The sequence below is a fragment of the Pinus tabuliformis genome, chromosome X (genome assembly GCF_031772625.1).
Source record: "Pinus tabuliformis cultivar Carrire ecotype Pingquan chromosome X, CPIR1, whole genome shotgun sequence".
NCBI lineage: Eukaryota > Viridiplantae > Streptophyta > Pinopsida > Pinales > Pinaceae > Pinus > Pinus tabuliformis.
In genome coordinates, this window is record NC_142308.1 from 907,889,222 (window position 1) to 907,911,774 (window position 22,553).

General features: G+C 34.0%; 1 pseudogene; it reads left to right on the forward strand.

The window, feature by feature from the left end:
* Window positions 1–21,249, forward strand: part of LOC149142630 (kinesin-like protein KIN-12E pseudogene) — a 45,105-nt pseudogene extending 23,856 nt beyond the window's left edge.
* Window positions 21,250–22,553: the final 1,304 nt, after the last annotated feature.

Consider the following 22,553-nt stretch of genomic DNA (forward strand, 5'->3'; position numbering starts at 1 on the left):
CACCTCGGTATTACCGACACTTGATCCGTGGCTTGACACCCAATTGGTCCATGAGTTCTATTTAAAGCGCATGGAGGGTCATTGTTCGGGTAATCCGTACATGAGAGAAGCTTATGTAAATTTTCATTCTTTGATTAATAAATTGTCTGTACCCACGTTGGGACAGGCCGTGGACTGTTTCCCTCCTTGCACTCTGAGGGTTTTAACCACGTCAAAAATACTGGTGTATTGATTTGAGATCTGGTTGTGAGCGGTGTCCTCTTGGTATTCTGTCTGAGGAACTTACCCTGTAAATTCCTACAATTCTCGCAATATTCCACAAAAATAAATAATATTAAGCACAAATATGAAAAATACCATAAACCTTCCCAATGAACATATTAAAGTTAAAAATAATTTTTTTAATCGAAAAAGAGAGATTTAATGTGCTGAAGTATGGTTAGATGGGCCTTAATTTATCTCTAATTAAGAGGCATGAGCCTTAATTTATGTCTAATTTAGAGGCCCATCACTCTGCACTATCTCTATCTATCTCACTACTTCCTTACAACCTCAAGTCAATATAAGCCAATTCTATTTCCTTCCAAGCTCCTATTTCCTTGCATTGTTCCCTTGGGAATTCGCCCATATTTAATTAGGAAATCCCATAATTATGAATTGTGTAATACTCATAGGCCTTCCTCTAATTGCATGCACCACCTGCAAAATTTGAATGATTATACAATTGATAGTCCACTGTCCCTAAACTCCAATATGAACTAGGTGTTTCTATGATCTAACATGCATGAGTTAATTATGAGTGAATCTTATGTTTACTATTTGATCACTGTTGGTTCAGCCCACTTCTGCAAGTTACACTCGACTACAGGATCTCCCACTAATTCCTTGATTAGTTTGAACTAGTTTAACCATATTTAACTCAATTAAACTAAATTAAATAATTACAGCTCAAAATAAACTGAACCAAGGCTCCTAAAAAGTAGGAGATACTCTACATGACTCCAGTTAGATCAGAAACTCGAATTAACTGAGCCAAACAAGTCTAATTCACTTATTTAACTATTGTCATGAGATGTGGAATTTGAATTTAATTGCTAATTTATTTCAATGATGAAATTAAATTAGGATTGTCTTATTGCATTTACAAAAGAAATTACATGTCCTAGACATGCCTAATACATGATAGACATTTTGTAAAACATATGGTAAAAGAGTGAGCTATAGGTCATGTATACATATCTTATTATAAACTTCTGAAATTCATCTAAGAATCCCCAAGAAGGCTCTAAGCCCTCTCTAGCTAGTTGCAGTAACACTTTTTAGCCTATGCATCCATCAACCTTTCAACGATTTATCAAAACGTGTCAAGAGCCATAAATAAAATACATCATACATAGAACATATAAATACAATGGAAAATTAGCCATAAAATCACCAACATAATCATTACAAATGATCAACTATCACAATAGGAAAATATCTCATATCAACAAGTGAAAATGCCAACCAAGTCACGGACTTCCATGCACCACTGAACCATATATTGGGCTAAACCAAATATCTCTTTCAGCTAATCACTCCCACACCATATTCCAAGAAGGAATGTGGGATCTCATGGGTTAAACCAAAATAAAACCAAAATAGGGCTTCCAAAGGCATAACCATCTCAATCCTCAACCAAAATGATCTGACCTATATAGTCTAGAAATCACTAACATCAACTAGATCGGTCTCTACGCAAGATGTACATGGCTCCAACAACTAGTATCTCAATCCACCGAGGGCTCTAAAGCATTTGTCCCACCCTATGACTCCAGCAACTAGTAACTCACCCAAACTATTCCAAGGCTTCCAGAGTGTTTGTTTAAACCAAAATCCATAGGTAACCTGAGAATGAATCTTGAAAATAAATGGGAAACCCACAACACCATGGTTATCCAGGAAATGGAAAGGCAAGGGAGAAATGAATGTCAATCCAAGAAAATTTCCTTGCCAATGATAACACATAACTAAAGAATCACATGCATCATGCATCCAAAAATTAACAAGGAAATCGCACACGCAAGATTTTACCTGCAAAGTATCCTTGCTTGTAGTTGTTGATCACATTATTCCTTTGTGCTCCCTTACTTTACCTTTCCTTCTTTCTCGAATCCAAGTGAATACTAGATTTCTCCGAGTATGCTACAAGAATTATTTAAGCTTGCAAGAGTATGGGAGAATGAGAGTGTTCTCAACTCCAAACTGTCAAAAGCTAAACTATAAAGAGTTATGAACTAATTTTATGATGCCCTTTTTATCCTTAATGTCTATTTTTCCTCATTTTTTTTCATTTTCCCTCTAATTTCCCTTGCATGAAAATCTGCGTCTCTTCACCTTCCTTTTCACCATTTTTCCTTGGTTCTCATAATTAAATACCAATTAATTCCTCTTTGAATTTTCAAATTCCTTTTCCAATTTACATAGCCATTAATAATATACAAATGATGACCACCATAGTTTTTTCCCACCATTGAGTTTGGAATATGTGTCCCATGACCTTTGTCTTATTTCATTTACATGGAAGATCAACCAAGGGTTGTTACATAGAGTATCATGTCTATAAGGAAAGCTTTGCACTCTGCACAATGAAAGCTTCTTCCATATCATTATACCTTCCCCTCTGTTAAAAATCATTATAAAGGGACATGTCCAGTTCAAGATTTAAGGATTCAAATGATTTAAGAATATCTAAATTCATAGATGAACTCAGAAAAAATGAGACAAAATCATAAGTAAATAACCTACATGTCCAATGCTTTTGTAGGAAATAGAATACAAGAGCATTAAAGCATCAAAATATTTATTTATTTTTATACCTTATGGTCACTTTCTATTGAGTATTAATTAATTTTAGGACATTACTCTTGCCAATGATGCCAGAAATTGCGGGGTAATTATAACTATTTTGTTTTGTGGAAAAAGGGTTTATGAGAAGCACAGGGGCTTCACTCAATGAACCTATGACATAGCACATATGTTTATGGCATACTAAATAATACCCTTTATTTGACTACATATTGGAAAATACCTCTAAAAATCACTTTATTTAAGCCCTACCAGTACAAACCTAATACACCTTCGCAATTTAAAAAACCCCTAGTTTCACTAGATATTGTAGGTAACCATTTTTTCATTACCATTTTTTATACCAGTTTCTATTTATATCCCTAGTATAGTGACAAGATGTCTCTCCTATGACCCCACATTCATGCTACAATGCACCTTTATTCTTTATATATACATTGTAAATGCATATTAGTTCTCCCACAATGCAATTACTCAACCCCCAGTAAAGCATATCTCATTATGATTTCTAGGATATAATCGTATAAGAAACACAAAGATCAACCATGTTTTAGGAATATTGATTCTGTGAATGTATATAAAATGACATATATATATATATATATATATATATATATATATATATATATATATATATATATATATATATATATATAGATATAGATATATATCTATATATATCTAGTGATGAAAAAATCAATTGATGAATCCTTATGAATACATTTGCACTAAATAAGATGTTCAGGGACAAGTGTAGACCCTGTAGATGCAATACATTTATCTACAAATAAGTTTGGGGCCCAAAATCTCAAATCCATATAAAGTGAGAGGTTATAGGACCATCACTTAATTAACCATTCACTCGCTGGGAACTTACTACAACCTATTTGGGTCTTTATGGAGGTATAAAGAGAGAAAACTCCTTGTGTGTTATTGTAATGCATATTTAAGAATATTGCTATACACATGCATTCATGGTGATTCATGATGGACATGAACAACCACCCTTAATTAAAAGTGATATTTCCTTTTTTAGTAATACAAATTATAAGCACAAGAGCAATTTTCTATTTTTTTGGCAAATATTATATATACAGACTATGTTATAGGAACATTGAACTAGATGAAATATTGTCTAGTATCAACGATCATTTGATGTGCTCATTTGTAAATTCTAAATAATATAAACCTTTTGGTTTATCTACCAAAAATAAATTTTAATGAGGTCCTAGTTGCTTATTCAAATAATTGTGTCGTATTCGTAAGCATGTGTGCTTGATTAAGTATTGTATTTTATGTTGTGATTTTCTTAGTTCTCATATAGACCAATGCAAAAGCTCTAGTACATATTGAATGTGTAGTCGCACTTCAACAAAATATAAAAATAAAAGCTTTAGCAAATTCTAATGACCAATTGGATTCACATAGAGAAAATCCTACTAGAAGTTACACCTAACCTTCAATTATTATACTCCCTTCTTCAATCGTATAGCATGGATTATTACTTCTTTAATTTGAAATGTTTCTCTAATGTTGACTTGTAGATGATGTGAATATGGCCTATCCATCACATAAACATGGACACTTTCATGTAATTAATTAAAAAATTGTGTTCTCTGTCAAGTTGAGTTCAAGGATCCTTTTTTGACAAGGATGAATGAGTGGCTCTATTTGGTCAAGACTAGTTGGGAGAACATATAAAGGAATATACATAACAAGTCAACACTATGTTTCACAACAAGCATATAAAGGGAATATACTTGATATGAATAGTTGCTATCCATCTTCCTCTCCCCCTCTCCGTCCCACTTCACTATCTCTCTCACTCTATCCACTCTCTCTCTCTCCCTAATCTCTCTCTCATGCACTCACTCGCCCCTCTTTCTCGCCCCTTATTCTATATATCCCTCTCCCCATCCCACCATCTCTCTGTCCATCTCTTTTCATCTATCTCTTTTTTATGTTATTGCCTCTTTCTCTCCTCCTACTCCCTTTCCTTCCCCCGATCTCCAAATACATTCACAAAAACCCCACCCTGGGCTCTCTCGATACGCCCCCTCCCCCTCAATCTCTTTATCCATCTACCCCCCCCCCCCCCCCCAACACCAACCCCCACAACATTTTATCTTATGCACATGCCCCCTCTCCATCTTCCCCTTTGTCTTCACCTCTCATTCACTTTCCTCTCTCGTTCCCCACGTTCGTCCCCCACCACCAACTCTTTAACTCTCTTTCTTTCTCCCTCTCTCTCTACCTGATTACTCTCTCTCTCCTTCCCAAATATCTCTTTCACCACCCCCACCTCTCTTTTCTCCCATCCCCCTTCGGACCTCCCCCCCGTTCTTTCACACTCATGCCCCTAACATCCCCCCCTCCCGCTTGTCTCTCTCTCACTCCTCTTCCTCTATAATCCTCACACCACACTCCATCTAATACCAAAATAAAATTCAATTGTCATTATCATCTCATGTAACAAATAAAACTATCTCATCACTCAAAAATACACAAATATATATATGAACAAAACTACACATTAAGAACATATAAATATCAACACCATATGCTTTAAGAAACTTATTGATTTCATTTAACATGCAAAAGCAGTCATCATTATCATCATAATATCATCTAATAAACATAATTCATATAATCTAATAAACAAAAATACAATCATATTATCTAATTAAAAAAAAATATTATCATGTCCTAGGGAGAAGCTCAATTGGTGATCAAAGTAATGTGAAATCTGTGAAAATTGACATATCCAAGGTTCAAATCTCTCAGCTGTGACCCAACTTATAGAGAGGAGGACATGGCCATCTAATAAACAAAAACACAGTTGGCATCATCATCTTTACTGTAATAAATATAAAGATTTAACTTACTAAAAAATCATTATCATATCATCTAACAAAAGCACAATCTTTAACATTATCTTATCTATCTAAAAAAAGTATAATAATATAAAGTAGTGAACAAAAATATAATATTTTTCCTTAGTATCATATCATCTAATAAATATAAAATAAAAATCATTATTATCATTTAACAAACCCAACATGTGATAAAAAACAAATAATGGTATTATTTATCAAACAACATTTTATCATTTAAAAATACATCATATTATCATCTTCATTATTAGTCAAACAAACACAATCATGATATAATGTCACAAATGATTGAAATCACATTACACTAGCAATTACACCAAATGTTTCAAAGGAAACATCATAAGGTGGTAGCATAGAAACCAATAGGTTGAAGTGTCTTGTAAAATCGATGCAATCTCTGCACACCATTAGCATATCTCAAATGATATATTTACAATGCCCAACATCATTCAATCAACATTTATTACCAAGAAAAAGAACAATATACAAACCTATAAAATACACTTTTGATTCTAATCACCCTCTAAGGACACAAATGAGAATGTTGAAGGTACTTTCCTTTCACACAATATTTGAAGAGCTTTCATGGTGTTGTATAATATCTACAATAAGCATATGGTAAATATTGTATAAAAATCAATATTGTAAACAAGTTATAATTCTTCTAATCAAAATCAACATCATAATTACAGTATTGGAACAAATTGTCAAGTTAAGTCTTACCAACCATAACTCCAAAAGTATCTATTCACTAATACTAAAAATCAATTGTTTGGCATCATGTATCATTCTGTATGTATTTGTATCATGTTTAGTTATGAAATGTAAGATTCATTTTCAAAACATGAAAAGAAGAAAGTACAAGAAAATTAGAAATGTGCACCCAAAGATGGAAAATATGACAACATGTTATGCTGGAGGAAAAGTATACACATTGGTATCCTTGCTCTTGAATCTACTATCAAACTAGAAAAGATAAACAAGAAATAGTTTTACTTGTCTTTCTATTTGTGTCACAAAAGAGATCCATGAATTTAGATAGAAAAGAGCTCCATGAATTGCTTGTCTAGTGCACAGTCATTACAAACTATAGGTTTATTGGCATGATCCCTTGAGAAACATAAAATATCACCTCTGCTCAAAGAAATATAAAAAATTATATATTAAAAATAAAAAACAAGGGGAAAATACGAGAATCTTGTAGTATAAGCATAAATCAAAACTCTCTCAAATAACATTAAGAAATCATTTACATTACCGGAAGACTCTATTCAAGTATGGCCCTTTCCAACTCCATTGACATGGAAATTCACACTTGCAACTTTAGGTTTGTTGTATTTTGTTACAAACATGTCTGAACTCAACTGCAAAAGATTCTGAATAGTAGTTTCTGCTGAATAATGTTTGAACCGATTAGATTTCTATGAAGAATATATAAATATATGAATTTATCATTTCTTGTGTTCATAAGAGGTTTACCTAAAAGAGGAGTAATGATTTTCCCCCGGCCTTTCCTTGATAAAAACAACTAATGCCGGGAATTCTCATTGCCACCTCCTCATTCTGCAAAGTCCACTTTCAAGCCAAAATGTAACCTATCAGGTGGTGGTTGTTTGTTAAGTATACACATTCAATTCTGAAATTCCTAGCATTTCTGGATGATATTAGTACACTATAGATTCTTCAGAACCGACAGAGAATAATACTACAGAGATTCAGGACAACACTGGTAGCATTTAAAGTTATCTAAAGAGGTCAAGACAACTGTAGCCAATTTTAGAGATCCCAAGGACCGTAACCATTAATATTCCAGCTCATTATGCACCATAAATATTAGTTAACAATCCATTAAACACAACAATCACTCTATAATTGTAAGGTCATACGGATTTGGTGAACACAACAATCATTATTAAGGGCACATGACACATATATTCATTCCCTTATCTATAATCTAGATGAAGGAAAATGGTTCTATGAATTTTCTTCTCCACAATGCCTAGACCCTATCAAGAAAAATGATGGGGCTTACAAATTTATCTTCATAAAACCTCTAATTTTATCAATCAAGAATAATAGTGCCCAAAAGTTGTTCTTCAATAGATAGAATTACAGACTAGAGTTGTAATTTTAAATAAAAATGTTTTATTGCAATGCTTGGATTCTTTACATTCTCCAGTGAATACAGGAAGGACACTATCACACACCTTGAGGTCAATTACCCCTTCTCCAACACATTCACTATGTTCAGAAATGACCAACAATTAATCACAAGGAAAATAATCTGATAGAATGTAACATTTCTGATTGAATAATTAATTTGAAACATAATTTATTTCAAAACAAAATTTTGTGTGATAAAACAGAGTGGATACCTAGTTGCTTCATGTCTAAATATGATGGGAAATATATGAGTGACCCTACAACCAAGAATTCGTAGAGATTTTAGTACTAAGAAAATTGAGTTTCTACTCAAAGAAACAAGCTAATGAATAGTCTAGATGGGGAAGATTTCTCAACTTCAAAAATACTAAGCATTTAGAATGGTTAAAAAATATGCAATGTGTAATCTTCTAATCGTTTAACATATTTAGGGCAAAAAATGGTTAAAAATGAAATTGTACAAGTCAACATATCAACGTATGTACACAGAGTCTCCAATAGAAGAAATTGGAAATATGAAACTCTATTCATATATTTCATTATTGAAATTTATTCCAATTATTCAAGTAGCGCGTGTAATTCTGGCACTTTCACAAGCCCATGTATTTAAACTAGGATCAGAAAGCTAACATATAATTAAAATCCTTAAACTCTACCCTAACCATATTGGTCCTAATTGAAATGTAGGTAGGGGAAGTGAACAGAACAATCCCTAGAAACAAAGGTTTGACGACTTTAAAACTACAACATATACTAATATGTATACAATGGAACTTAGAGAGAACACTTGTTACTAGTACTTCCAACAAGCCCAACAATCCCAAGGAAAAATACTGCTACTATTGGACCCTTCTTAGGTTTTTCCAAAATTCAAAGTAGCACCCCACTCACATTCCCTGACAACAAAGAAGAATTTAAACACTAATTCCACTCAAAGAAACCATTATGAATGATTTTATAATTATTAATAAGTTATGAATGATACATTTGTATATATTTTTTATATTATAGTTATTTTTATTTTATATGATAGTTATTTACCCATTTTATAGATATAGATAACTCTTTACAAAACAATGATGTGCAATTTCTAAATTATAAATCAAAAGTCATGCAAGCTATAGTCTTCTCAATATTGTAGCTCATTAAACACCATTAATATTATTTAAAAACTAATTAAATTCAACATTCATTCTATAATCGTAAGGGCATATATATTTGGAAAACATAACAATCATTATTAAGGGAACATGACACATATATTCGGTCCCTTATCTATAAGCTAGATGAAGTAAAATAGCTCTATGAATTTTCTTCCCCACAAAGTAGCACCCATCCTTGCTTCCACAACAACAAATAAAAATTTAAACAATAATTCTAGTCAAAGAAACCGTTATGAATTATTTTACAATTATTAACGACTTATTAATGATACTTATTGTTTCTTCTTGTCTCTCCACTTCAGTTGTTGTAAACCTTCCCTGAATTGTCTCTATGCCATCCCATCCTTCTTGAAAAGATCCTATGTTTTAAACACTTAGATTAAACTTTGGATTGTTGTGCATATTTATAAAGTTCATTTATCAATCTCTAATTGTCTCTTTTTGCACACTGTCAAGTTAGGCATTGGAGATGCCCTTTATATAATCATGATTATTGATTATACATATGCAGAAAATGTTCTCTCCTTGCTTGATTTATCAATAGATAACAATGCTTTGGAAATGGAAAATCAATTGGAGGCAACCATATACACATGGAAAATAAGAATACACAGTAGGCAAAGAATCTTGATTGAGAATGGGAAAACTAGTGTTAAATTTGCATGGTCCCTAGTTAAAGATTCTTAAAATGAACTATGAAGAAAGGAGTTGTACATGGAAGTGGGATTAATCTACGGGATGAAAACTTTGTGAATGAATACAGTTCCATGGGGGTTTTGTAAAATAAAATATTATTTTTAACGCATTCTGAGGGAATATCTCAGTGTATCCCTTGAATAGGGTTCTTGTACTCTTTAGGGTTTATAACTTCCGTTACCCCAAATCTTTTTTCTAAGAAACAAAATATTACAGGAAAGGGTTAAAAATTGAATTTTACAAGTCAACATATCAACACATGTACACATAGTCTCCAATAATGGAACTTGGAAATATACAACCTCATTCATATTTCTCATTATTGAAATTGATTCCAATTATTTGAGCAACTCCTAGAATTCTTGCACTTTCACAAGCCGGCATAGTTAAAATCATATAAGAAGTCTAACATTTAATTAAAGTCGTTAAGTTATACCCTCATCATATTGGTCCGAACAAAAATGCAAGTAGGAGAAGTGAACAAAATAATGCCTAGAAAAAAGGTTTGAGAACTTTAAAACTGCAACATATACTAATATGCATACTGTGCAACATGAAGAGAGAACTTTCTATTATTACTTATAGCAAGCCCATCAATGCCAAGGCCAAATACTGCTACTATCAAACCCTTCTTTTGTTTGTCTGCATTCAAAGTAGCACCCATATTTGATTTCACAACAACAGAGAAGAAATTAAACAATAATTCAAGTCAAAGAAACCATTATGAATGATTTTATCATTATTAATGGGTTATGAATGATACCTTCATATAAATTTTCTATATGATAGTTATTTTGATTTTAATGATAGTTATTTATCCATTTTATCAACATAAATTAACTCTTTACCAAACAATCATGTGGAATTTGTAAATTATAAATCATAAGGTGGGAAAGCTATTGTCTTCTCAATCTTGTAGCTCAGTAAACACCATTAATATTAGTTAGAAATGAATTAAACACATTAATCATTCTATAATTGTAAGGGCATATAGATTTGGAAAACAAAACAGTCATTATTAATGGCACAACACATAGATTCAGTCCCTTATCTTTAATCTAGATGAAGGAAAATGGCTATATGAATTTGTTTCTTGACAAAGTACCACCCATCCCTGATTCCACAACAACAAAGAAGAATTTGAACAATAATTCCAGTCAAAGAAACCATTATGGATGATTTTATAATTATTAACGAGTTATGAATGATACCTTCATATATATCTTTATATATGATAGTTATATATCCATTTTATCAATACAAAATATTGTTTTACCAAACAATGATGTGCCAATAGAGGTGAAAAGATCCTTACAACAAAGAGAAAATATTGTAGCACAGTGGATGGGAGCAATGTGTCTAAGAATTTTCTTTATAGTCAAGACATTGAGATAGCCAAATATTTGGATGGTGCATATTCTACAAACCTCCATGAGAACAAGGGTGGGTAACATGGTTGGTAGAGATATGGTGAAAGTTTAAATATAAGCTTTAGCTCCCCAGAAAAGAGACACAAGTAGGAAAGAGTTCAAATCTTGTGAGCATTGAGACTCAACTTGGAGTTCCTTATTTTGTGGTTAGGGTGTCGCCATAAAATTCAAGTAGATAATTTAAAGATAAATAAGAAAAGGGACCAAGGGGTTTTTTCTACTTAAATGGATATTGATAGAACTAAGCATCAAGGAAGTCAAAATTCCAATTTCATTATACATCATCCATGATTGATAGGAAAAAATACAAATAAATGAAAAAGACAATTATCCTTCTCCTAAATTCAACCAAGTCATAATGTATACCAGTAATAGAATCCCTAGACCTGAATTGAATTGAATTTGTAAGAAAACCTCATTTTAGAAGCAATAATTTTTTTGAATTGTATATAGATTTAGGATAATGAGATATGTGATGATCATGGCTACCCAAGCATTCTTTCAACCACTTTTCACTCACCTCTATGTTCCTCTACAATTCCATCTTGTTACGAACTAATTGTTCCATTGCCTGCTCATGAAACTAAATTTAAATTTCATACCCAACAACAAAGAACATATAGAATTTTCCTCTGATAAAAGACAACCTAAGGCATTGACCCACGTGACTGTTAACTCAAAGGAATGTAGCAGATATGGTGCTATGAAACCCCTTAATCTTTTTCTCCTGATCCTATACAATATCTTGATCTATTTCAAGTCCAGTAAACCTAAGGCGAAGAAGGAAAACCCCTCCGATGAGTTTGCCTTTCTATGATAGATTCTTCTCTAGGGACATATTTTATGCGATGTAAATCATACGATTGTGTGGTGTGTACACCAGTAGATTAAGAAGGGGCTTAGTATTTTGTAAGAAGAAACAAACCTAATGAAGCAAATACGGTGCTACGAAGGTCCTCAAGTTTTTTCTCCTCATCCTCTACAATATCCTTTCAAACAAAAGCAATTACTGGACCATTGAAAGAGCTAGAGGAGATATTTCCATGAAAATAATATATATACATTAATTTTGAATGAATTTAATTTCTACACATCAGATACATTTCAAGTCTAGTAAGCTCAAGGCAAAGAAATAAAACCGCTCCAGTGAGTTCGTATTTCTGGGATAAATTCTTCTCCAGTGACATATTTTCAATGGTCACAGTCACAGTATTGTGTGGTATGTATGCCACCAGATGTTGGCATTATGATACAGGTATGATACAGGCGTTGTCCTTGATGGCTACACACTTAGATGACAGATCATAGTACAACTAGTAAACAAAAAAGAATTAATGATTGGAGAGGTATACGCAGGTGTGATGTAACAAAGAAGCGTATACATGCGGTTTAACCATATATAAGGTCACGTATACATACACGTGCACGTTTACAGAAGTAAAGGAGCGTACATGTTGGGAATCTAAGTTTTGGTCCATGGTATTTGGCCCATGTTATTTTGGTATTGGTCCATGGTATTTGGTCTGAAGTGTTGACTCGAGGTATTGGGTCCAAGGTATTGGTTCTATGTGGTTTTGGACCATAGTATTGAGAGAGGCCTAAACCTATATAAGGAGAAGATCATTAGGCCAAGAGGGGCAAGTGTGCAAGTGATGAAAATCTGATGAAGTGTGAGATCCAGTATGCTGGTTAGTGATGCTTTGCTTGATCTGAACCTAGGAGGCACCTATGTGCTTGATAAAGGTTGATGGATTGGGATCATGAAGACTAAAATGCATTATCATTATATGCTATGATCATGAATAGATCTGAATACTGACACATGTTTTATCCTTTATATCTTATGTTCTCGGTATATTTGAAGTTCAAAATTGCAGCGAAGGCATAATTAATTATTTTCAGATCTCTACGCGGGTTCTCTCTGGTGAAAGGGCATATACACGAAGGTTCGACACAGTCAATTAGCATATACATTATAAGATTTGATGCTTGACTTTGTTGTTGGTTCTAGTGGTTGTTGCAGAGTTCTCGGCTCTGATCTGTGTTCTAGTGACTATGTTTTGATGACAGGGTTTTAGTGATTCAATTGTTGGGTGATTCAGAGTTAATGATTGTATTGTAGTGGTGATTGTTTTGTATTTATGGATCCAGTCTGAAAATTTATGAAACATGGTCCCTGGAAGAAAAGAGAAGGTTGTAGCCTTCTATAGGTCAGCACCTACGTACTAGTATATCAGCTAGTACAAGAGCTAAGGGGGTTGTAGCTCCCTTCCAGGACAAGCTGGAGAACGAGAGAAGGTTGTAGCCTTCTACAGGTAGATGCCTGTCTACTAGTACAAGACTGCACCAGTACAGAAATATTGTAAAAAGAATTTTCTTATTAAAAGAAGATAGAGACGAATTGCAGTAGGTGGTTTTCACCCACATTGGGTTTCCACATTATATCATGGTGTTCATGTGTGCTTCTTATGTGTGACGATCTGTTCTGTTTTATTGCACCTGTTTACTATTCATATGGTTAGTAATGTTCTAATGCACTCATTGAAGATCAACTAGCTGAATCATAAGTTTATTGGATATATGATAGTTTCTTTAGACACAGTTGTGTGTACACGCGAGTTCCCTTAACTGAAGTAGCATATATGAATTTGATAATGGAAATGAAAAGATTATTGATTTGCTAATATTGATTCCACGCCCCCTCTTAGTATTATTTCCAACAATTGGTATCAGAGGAGGTCCTTCAGAAGAAGCTTGATTGCTTGAAGGAAGATCCATCAGGATGAGTAATCAAGAAAAGAGGCATCCATCAGGCCACCAATCTTTGTTAGGAGCAACATTGTCTACTGGAAGATAATAACCACAGCATATCTACAATCACTTGGAACGGATGTTTGGGGAATCGTGGAAGGTGGATATACATATCCATTAGCAATTCCTATATATATAGTAGAGAGAAAGCAATATGAACTCAATGCCAAAGCTATTACTCTCTTATTGGGAAGTTTGTCACAATCAGAATTTGTCAAGGTTATGCAGTTCAAACCAGCCAAAGAAATATGGGACAAAATCATTCTAAGCTACGAAGGAGATGATCAAGTAAAACGTGCTAAGCTTCAAGCTCTCAGAATACGGTATGAAACTCTTAAGATGCAAAGTAATGAAATCATAGCTAATTACTTCCTACGTATAGATGACATTGTTAATTGTACGAGGAATCTGGGTGAAGAAAGTAAGGAAGTTGTCTTAGTTGAGAAAGTTTTGAGATCCCTGTCTGCTAAATTTGAATCCAAAGTGTCTGCCATATAAGAAAAGGAGGATCTGTAGAAAATCACTATGATGCAGCTTCACGAAATCTTAACTGCTTTTGAGATTAGAAAAGTAGGACCATCAGATATCAAAGAAGCCACATTTAAAGTATCAGAAAAATGGAAAAGAAAAACTCGGTGAATCTGGATACATTTCAGAAGAAGAATATGAGGTAAATTTTATCAAGAATCTTGAACGGGGATCTAGAAGGTTCAACGTAAGCTACCTTTCAAATGCTTTTCTTATGGTAGAGTTGGTCACTACACTACTAGATGCTCTCATAACAATGCAAAGATGTCTGAAGAAGGTAATGGAAGTTATTATACTCATGATAAAAGTAATGACTCATCCAGTAGTGATGAAGAAATTAGACTTCTCATGGCATATGAAAATAAGGACGTAGAAACAAAAGAAGTTACCAGATTAAAAGAACAACTGGAGATAGTAACCAGAGTAAGGGAACAACTGCAGGATGTAGTAAAAGATCAGAGCATAACAATTCAGAGGCTTGAATCGAAGATCCTCTCTCTAAAGAAGATCTTAAAGAACCAAAGAAGAAGAATAAAGAAGCTCTTGAAGAACAAGAACATGAAGTGCTTGAATTAAGGCAACAAGTGGAAGAAGGAAGAAAAGTTGAAGAAAACATAAGGAAGCAATATCTGTAAAAGGAAGAAAAACATCATGTTGAGGTAAATATATTAAAGTGTAAATTAGACGAAAAGGATAATATCTTATGATTTGAAGACAATACTAAGATTTTGGATGGTATTCTTAGCAGTCAAAGGTCGCCTGCTATCAAAATTGTTCTTGGTTTTTATGAATCTATTGAAGGTGAATCTAGCTCACAAGGTGAGGCAAGGAACTCTAATGAGAAATCTAAAATTCTCAACAAGGAGATGAGACGAAAATCCCATCAACAACCAAGGAAAGAAATTCCTCAAAGAAAATCTTTTGCTCCTGACTGTGGAAGTGATAGACGATGATTTACTCCGATGAATAATGTTGAATGTTATGTATGTCATAATCTTGGACATGTTGCAGCCAAATGTAGAAGTAGAATGGTTCAAGACTGTCACATAGAAAGATCATCACGTTCCAGGTACTTTAAGGGATATTGTTTTTCTTGCAATATGTTTGGTCACAAATCAATTGATTGCAATAGAAGGAACATGAAACATGCAAGATGTTATGCATGTAACAAGTTTGGACATAAAGTAAGGGAATGCAGGAGCAAAATTCGAACTCCAAAGCAAGAGGATCATACATCATCGCAATTCCAGGTATTGAAGAAACCAGAATTAGAGACAGAAAGATGTGGCATAACTCAGTTAGCTGACATAACAGGGGAAACTGAAAGTGTATACCTTCAGTATTCCAATTTGCATACGCAAATATTATGAAGATAAGTCGCGTATATATGCGAGTTAGAGGTTGTAGAGTCGCGTATATGGAGCTCTGAAGAAAAAGCAGTAGAACATACTCAAGAAATGCTTCGGTCATGGTATATGATGGTTGGCACAAGTTCAGGGGGAGTATATACTTCAAATAATGCATTGTTGGCATTATGGTTAGAAGTCTTTGGTGATGATTCTTATGTGACTAAATGATACATCCTGCTGGTTGGTCAAAAGAATGGTATTGCAGGTTATAGGGCTGGATGCTGATGCTTATGGTGCAGATCATATATGGTGTATGATATTTGTTGATGACTATCATGGTCTTGAAAAATATTTTTGCAGACTCGGCATGTGCTTAGGGGGAGCATGGATGGACTGGTACATCTTGGCATGTACAAAGAGGGAGCTCAATCAGAGATTTCAGCATGTACTCAGGGGGAGTATGGATAGCAAAATGTATCTCAAGGGAGAGAATATCTTGGTCTGCCCTTTGCCCTTGATGTCAAAGGGGAAGAGTGACTTGGTGTGGTTGTTGCCATCAAGTCCAAAGGGGGAGATTGTTGGCATTATGATACCTGTATGATACAGGTGTTGTCCTTGATGGCAACTCACTTAGATGATAGATCATAGTACAACTAGTAAATAGCAAAGAATTAACGATCAGAGAGATATACGCAGGTGTGATGTAACAAAGAAGCATATACATGCAGTTTAACCATATACCAAGTCGCATATACCTACACATGCACGTTTACTAAAGGAAAGGCACGTACATGTTGGGAATCTAAGTTTTGGTCTATGGTATTTTGGTATTGGTCCATGGTATTTAGTCCGATGTGTTGACCCCAGGTATTGGATACAAGGTATTGGTTCTACGTGGTTTTGGACCATGGTATTGAGAGAGGCTTAAACCTATATAAGAAAAAGATCATTTGACCAAGAGGGGAAACTGTGCAAGTGATGAATATCTAATGAAGTGTGAGATCTAGTATGCTGGTTATGGGTTTGTGATGCTTTACTCGATCTAAACCTAGGAGGCACCTATGTGGTTGATAAAGATTGATGGACTAGGATCATGAAGACTAAAATGCATTATCATTATATGATATGATCATGAATAGATTTGAATACCGACGCATGTTTTATCCTTTATATCTTATGTTTAGGGTATATCTAAGGTTGAAAATTGCAGCGAAGGCATAAGTAATTATTTTCAAATCTATAGGCATGTTATCTCTAGTGAAAGGGTGTATACATGATGGTTTGACACAGTCAAGTAGTCTATACATTATGAGATTTGATGTTTGAGGCTGTTGTTGGTTCTAGTGGCTGTTGCAGAGTTCTGGGCTCTGCTTTGTGTTCTGGTGACTGTGTTTTGATGACAGGGTTTCAGTGATTCAGTTGTTGGATGATTTAGAGTTAATGATTATATTGCAGTGGTCATTGTTTTGTAGTTATGGATCCAGTCTGAAAATTTATGAAACGTGGTCCCTGGAAGAAAAGAGAAGGTTGTATCCTTTTGTAGGTCAAGACCTATGTACTAGTACATTAGTTAGTACAAGAGCTAAGGGGGTTGTAGCTCCCTTCCAAGAGAAGCTAGAGGACGAGAGAAGGTTGCAGCCTTCTACGGGTAGAAGCTTGTCTACTGGTATAAGACAGCACCAGTACAGAAATATTGTAAAAAGAAGTTTCTTATTAAAAGAAGATAGAGACGAATTGCAGCATGTGGTTTTCACCCACATTTGGTTTCCACCTTATATCATGGAATTCATGTGTGCTTCTTATGTGTGACGATCTATTCTGTTTTACTGCACCTATTTACTGTTCATATGGTTAATAATTTTTTGCTGCACTCATTGAAGATCGAGTAACTGAATCATAAGTTTACTAGATATACGCTAGTTGTTGTAGACCCATAGTTGCGTGTACACGTGGGTTCCCTTAACTGATGTTGCGTATATGACTATGATAATGGAAATGAAAAGATTATCGATTTGGTAATACTGATCACCCCCCGCCCCCCCAAGTATTATTTCCAAGAACAGATTGAGTGAGGGCTTGGTATTCAAAAAGAAGAAACAAACCCTACACAAATGTTTGAAAAGAAAAAACCTATAGTTGTTTGTTCTATTGCAATGCATTTGATTCGTTTAAGCCTTGGACCACCAATTTGGTTAACAATGAGCAAGTTGAGAGATTATCATAGGTCATTCTATTGAAACTATATCAATTCAACGACACATTATTCTTCAATCATTTAAAATTTTCTCCGAGAGTGCGAACCGATGCAAAGTGGTAGCTGGAGAGTTCTTCTCTGAGGGGAATGCCTTATGGTGTAATTATATTATTATTATTATTATTTTTATTTTCCATTCAAAATTTCCATTTTATACCAAACATATAGAAATAAGTGGAATATTTTTTTTAAAATAATTCTCATTAATTTTATTAAAATTAAAACATTAGACCTTATATATTGTGACATCTGTATTAATAATATTTTTGAAATTTAAAATTTATATAATAAAAAAATTATTAAAATTATTAAAAAATTTAAAACTATATTTCCTTCACATTCCAACATTACATTTCATACTTTATGATTTCAGCATTGATCAATATTTTAAATATATGTAATCACATTCCTAAACCCCAATATATTATAATCACACTCAATGATATATCATGTCATGGCGGGGGAACAGAGGAAGCGCTAGAGCATTGGCCACGAATATAATATTAATAGAGAGGCAAAGGAAGAGCTAGAGAATTGGCCAATAATATAATATTGATATCATATCATGTGGAAAATAAAAATAAGGCAAGGATTTGCAGCTCCATTGAGAGAAAATTGGAGGGTTCAAAGCATGCATGCTTCATTTTATTGAAATTAAACTATGTGAGTTTCGTGTTCCTTTTTTTCTTCATTTCTAGAAGTCCTAAATTTTAGGGAAATTGAGGGGAATTTTACCATCTTCTCCTACAACGATTCTGTAATCAACTCTGGTAAAAGAATATTTTGAAGTGAATCTCTTTGGGATTGAGTGATATGGGTCTAAAGAATACGAGTTGAGCCATTTTTTACCTAAAATATGGATAGACAAAATTGTATAGTCCTAGCAGCATTGAACTATAGGGTTTGAATCTATCAGAAGAGATTAATGTAGCGTATTTTAGATACTCTAACCGTTGGAAAATCAATCTTTGCAAGAGGGGGAATGTTTTGAAACTATGTTAGTGGAAGTGGTGGAAGTGGGTTGAACCATTCATCCTAGGGTTTTGTTGATATCACTTCAAGGGAAATCTTGTTTTACTTCTCGATTAACAAATTAGAATAATGAAATTTGCTTCTCCTCTATGTATACATTTAAAGAAAACACCTAAAAGATATTTAGAGAATGAAATAATAAAAATAACAATTCTGATGCTAGTCCTTTCCAAGAATTCAATGTTGAGGACCACTCTTTTCCTACTCTGTGACCTCCATTATGTCGCATTCTAGAAACCACAATTTACCACCTAGTAAAAATGCAGAGCAAGATCCATGTACTCCTAAAACAAGTTCTTGGGAAAATATTTTCACATCCGGACAAGACCAAGTTTCAAATCAATTTTCAGAAAATACTTCCAAAGAATTTAATTTCCACACGTTCGAGAACAATCTACATAATAGCTCAATTATATTTTAAAAAATAAATTCCAGAAACAGATTTGTTGGCATGAGTCAAGAACTCAATTTTCAACTGCCACGGAAGTGGATTTTTCCCAATTTTCTTCTACAAGCCTTGTGAAATATCCATCCCAAGAAAAAATTCAAGAGTTGAACCTTTTTTCCAAGTTACCCTCCATGTTCTAGAGCTAGAAATCTAGAAAACATCTTTGGTTGGACCCCAAATGGTGTCACTAAATCTATAAAAACCAACCAGTGTCTCAATGCAAGCACTGTAAATCCCCTGATGGTTCCTTTTATAGAAACTCTGAATGTTTCTCATGTAAGATATTTGGAATCACATTCAAAGAACAATTTTGTGCAAAATCATTTTTGAGCTTCAATAAGATCCATATTTTTGGGATGACCATAATGGTAAGGTTGTTATTCGTATTCATCCTCTTAGTAGCACTAAAGTTGCTTCTCAAGGTCATTATAGATGTGTCATACAAGACATTCACCACACCATTACATGGTTGGGGAACCGAAAGTCTCGTTTTACATTTGACTTTGTAGCTAGCGAAATGACATCTTAGGAAAAGCTTTTAAAAGTAGCTATATTACCCGTGATTGAGAATTACATGGGAGGATACATCAGTTGCATATTTGTGTATGGTCAAACTGGGAGTGGGAAAACACATACCATGCTTGGTGATATTGAGGACGTAAAGCAAAAACTAAGTGCAAACCATGGAATGACGCCTCGTGTTTTTGAGCATTTGTTTGCAAGGATCCATAAGGAAGAAGAAGCTCGAAAAGAAGAAAAATTGAAATTTATTTGCAAGTGTTCATTTCTATAAATATACAATGAGCAGGTTGCAGATCTCCTAGAACCATCATCAACAAATTTACAGATGAGGGAAGATGCCAAGAAAGGAGTGTATGTTGAAAATCTTTCAGAAGTTGAGGTGAAAGGTGTCAATGATGTTATTCGGCTACTCCTGTAAGGAGCAGCTAACAAGAAACTTGTAGTAACTAATTTGAATTGTGATAGTAGTTTCTCGCCACCTTCTCACATAGTGTATTTGCTTGTATAATTAAAAGAAAGAGGGTGAGCACCTGAAAGAGGCCTCAAACATCAACAAATCACTCTCATCTCTCAGGCTCTTAATCATGAATCTTGTAAATATTTCCAATGGGAAACTACAACATGTACCATATCGTGACTCCAAACTTACATTTCTTCTCTAGGATTTTCTTGGTGGAAACTCTAAAATGACTATCATTGCCAATTTCATCCCTCCTAAATGTTGTGTAATAGAGACGCCGAGAAATTTGAAATTTTCATAGCGAGCAAAGTTTATTTGGAATAATGCATCTATAAATGAAGATGCTACAGGATATGTTATAACTTTGAAGATGCAAATTCAAAAGTTGAACGAAGAAGTTAGTCATCTGTGTGGTCATCTCAAGGGAGCGTCACCCACTCAAGAATATGGATATGGAAGCACGGAACTACTAATATTTTTAAGACCATATGCATGGGATATGAAAGTTGTAGCAATGCCACTACCTGGTCATAAGAATTCTCTTCACAAAAGAGATTTAGAATTTTCGCTTGTAGTACCCCTGAAAATAGAGGAATATTTAGAAACAACAATGAAGGAAATGGCTACTAAAAATGAACAACTAAAACTTTAGTTTAAACAATGTGAGGAAGGTGCACAATGTGGAAAGATGATGCTCTGTTTTCAAGAAGAAAAAATTAAGAGACTCGAGGCAGTTGCTTCTAACAAGATGTCTGTAGAAGCACACCTTTTAGAATGGAAGAATGTGTTAATGGAGGAGCTACAAATTCTAATAAACCGCCTTGATCACAATCTTGAGGTGAAGAGGTTTTGAATGGAAAATATGAGGTTGATGGAACAACTAAGAATGTACGAAGAATATTATGAGGGTGGAGAGTTGGAGAAAGTTTTGGAACATATAGTTGTATAATGAGATTAGTTGTTGGAAACTTTGGACTAGAACCTTATGGATGAGCATGACTCAAACCTTGTGAACTAGAAGGAATCATCAGAAGCAGAGCTTTCTTCAATCAGTGAGGCAAATAACTTGGTTCATTGATAAGATGATTTGTACCAAAGGGAAGTAGAAGCTCTTAATAATAGCTTGTGCTTCGACCTAGAAGCCAAAGAAAATTTGGAAAGGCGCATTGATGATTTGATTATCCAATTTGATTAGATGATGCTTTCAAATATTGATGGAGCAATATAGCCGAACTTTGTAATGCATGCTCCCAGTAGAAAGAGGAGACATCAGTTAAACATGGTTTATCAATGAAAAGGGAACTTAAATTTTTAGTTGAATAAATTAGTGCAGCCAATCAATGTGAAGTAGAAGCTCATGGAACTGTTATTTTTCTCGCTAAGGAAGTTGATGATTTACTCACAAAAGTAAAGGAGTAACTTGAATATATTGAAATAGTGATTATCATTTATGAGAAAGCCATGTAAGAATTAGATGAAATAAGGAAATTTGAGGAATATGCACATGAAATCAATGGAAAATCCCAAGAACTAGTTGATTTCTTCAGGAATCAAGTTAAGGAACTTGAGAAAGAAATTAAAGAAAGGAATCATAAATTTTGAAGCAAGAGAGACATGTTTGGAAACGATGATTTCCAAAATATCTAACAAGATGAAACAAGTGCTATGAATGCTCAAGTATTACATATAGTTCTTCATCTTAGAAAAGAGATTCTAGAACTTCTACTGAAATTGTAGGATACACCAGAAGAGAATGAAAGAATGCTTGAGGTATATGAAAAATCAATGTGAGAAAGAGATGGTGAAAGAAGAATGTAGTGGAATTATGGAGGTAAGAGAATTTGTGGAGAACATGTGCGAGATATGGAATATGGAATGGGGTAAATGTACGAGGTCATGAAACCTTAATTCAAGGGCATTAACAATAAATTCAAGACAATGTTGAAACTACATTAT